At 39.5% G+C, this 2500-nt stretch overlaps 1 non-coding gene across 1 annotated transcript; it reads left to right on the top strand.

Annotated features, from left to right (window-relative positions):
* The first annotated feature begins 2396 nt into the window (after nucleotides 1–2396).
* On the top strand, nucleotides 2397–2469 carry TRNAA-AGC (transfer RNA alanine (anticodon AGC)). Its single transcript has one exon. It is a non-coding gene; the product is annotated as a tRNA-Ala (tRNA).
* The last annotated feature ends 31 nt before the right edge of the window (nucleotides 2470–2500 follow it).

The following is a 2500-nucleotide window of genomic DNA, read 5'->3' as shown; positions in this document are numbered from 1 at the left end:
TGCATTAGACCTGCAATAACTCCCAAAAATTGTCCAGGACTGGATTTCCTTCATAAAAAATGATTAGTCTGCATACCATCTTGAAGTGGGAGCCCGGCTAGCTCAGTCGGTAGAGCATGAGACTCTTAATCTCAGGGTCGTGGGTTCGAGCCCCACGTTGGGCGAAAATGAGTAATTTTTGCTGGATTATTGCATTGACTCTCATAATCTGGTGAATATTCTTGCATTAGACATGCAATAACTATCAGAAATGGTATCTCCCTTGGTTTCTCATTGGTGGGAAATTTAACTTCAAGATTAGCTAGGGTATGAGTCTAGATGAACACAGCGCAATATCACTCATATTCGAGTAGTAAACAGGCCAACCTGAACTGTAAAACATCCCATAATTGGAGGTAAGGCATAAGTTAGGAGTGAACTGAACACTGTTATGGGCAATTGGACTTCAAATAAAGTGTGGAACGCAGTAAGGTTACTTTTTTCATGTTATGCAGATTAAACACACAGGGGAATTAGCTCAAATAGTAAAGCGCTCGCTTAGCATGCAAGAGGTAGCGGGCTTGATGCCCGCATTCTCCATTATAAAATTTGCATACATTTTATTTTTAACTTGTCATTGCCAAGGTCATTGCAGAGTAAGAACAGAAAAATCACAGATGGCTTTCAAATATGGTCTCATTATAACAACTAAAGTGGTTTAATCAAAAGGGTTCAGGTATTCTTTAGCATGTGAGAGGAATTTGAATTCTTATGCAATCTCAAAATGAAGTTCTCACAACTTCCATTTTCATTTTCTCTTATTTTTTTGGACACTCTGTCCTCTGAAGGATGTATAAATCTGGCTTTCCTTGCAAAACAAGAGTAGAGGAATATCCAGGATTTGATTTTTTTCACAAAAAGGGATTGGTCTGCATACTGTCTTAAGGAGGGAGCCCGGCTAGCTCAGTCGGTAGAGCATGAGACTCTTAATCTCAGGGTCGTGGGTTCGAGCCCCATGTTGGGCGAAAATGAGTAATTTTTGCTGGATTATTGCATTGACTCTCATAATCTGGTGAATATTCTTGCATTAGACATGCAATAACTATCAGAAATGGTATCTCCCTTGGTTTCTCATTGGTGGGAAATTTAACTTCAAGATTAGCTAGGGTATGAGTCTAGATGAACACAGCACAATATCACTCATATTCGAGTAGTAAACAGGCCAACCTGAACTGTAAAACATCCCATAAGTGGAGGTAAGGCATAAGTTAGGAGTGAACTGAACACTGTTATGGGCAATTGGACTTCAAATAAAGTGTGGAACGCAGTAAGGTTACTTTTTTCATGTTATGCAGATTAAACACACAGGGGAATTAGCTCAAATAGTAAAGCGCTCGCTTATCATGCGCGAGGTAGCGGGCTCGATGCCCGCATTCTCCATTATAAAATTTGCATACATTTTATTTTTAACTTGTCATTGCCAAGGTCATTGCAGAGTAAGAACAGAAAAATCACAGATGGCTTTCAAATATGGTCTCATTATAACAACTAAAGTGGTTTAATCAAAAGGGTTCAGGTATTCTTTAGCATATGAGAGGAATTTGAATTCTTATGCAATCTCAAAATGAAGTTTTCACAACTTCCATTTTAATTTTCTCTTATTTTTTTTGACACTCTGTCCTCTGAAGGATGTATAAATCAGGCTTTCCTTGCAAAACAAGAGTAGAGGAATATCCAGGATTTGATTTTCTTCACAAAAAGGGATTGGTCTGCATACTGTCTTAAGGAGGGAGCCCGGCTAGCTCAGTCGGTAGAGCATGAGACTCTTAATCTCAGGATCGTGGGTTCGAGCCCCACGTTGGGCGAAAACGAGTTATTTTTGCATGAATATTGCATTGACTCTCATAATATGGAGATTAATCTTGCATTAGACCTGCAATAACTCCCAAAAATTGTCCAGGAATGGATTTCCTTCATAAAAAATGATTAGTCTGCATACCATCTTGAAGTGGGAGCCTGGCTAGCTCAGTCGGTAGAGCATGAGACTCTTAATCTCAGGGTCGTGGGTTCGAGCCCCACTTCGGGCGAAAATGAGTAATTTTTGCTGGACTCTCATAATCTGGTGATTATTCTTGCATTAGACATGCAATAACTATCAAAAATGGTATCTCCCTTGGTTTCTCATTGGTGGGAAATTTAACTTCAAGATTAGGTAGGGTATGAGTCTAGATGAACACACCACAATATCACTCATATTCGAGTAGTAAACAGGCCAACCTGAACTGTAAAACATCCCATAAGTGGAGGTAAGGCATAAGTTAGGAGTGAACTGAACACTGTTATGGGCAATTGGACTGCAAATAAAGTGTGGAAGGCAGTGAGTTTACTTTTTTCATGTTATGCAGATTAAACACACAGGGGAATTAGCTCAAATGGTAGAGCGCTCGCTTAGCATGCGAGAGGTAGCGGGATCGATGCCCGCATTCTCCATTATAAAATTTGCATACATTTTATTTTTAAC

The sequence above is a fragment of the Lissotriton vulgaris genome, chromosome 1_1 (genome assembly GCF_964263255.1).
Source record: "Lissotriton vulgaris chromosome 1_1, aLisVul1.2, whole genome shotgun sequence".
NCBI classification, from domain to species: domain Eukaryota; kingdom Metazoa; phylum Chordata; class Amphibia; order Caudata; family Salamandridae; genus Lissotriton; species Lissotriton vulgaris.
The sequence above is the reverse complement of the archived record's forward strand: the minus strand, read 5'-3'. Positions and strand labels throughout refer to the sequence as shown.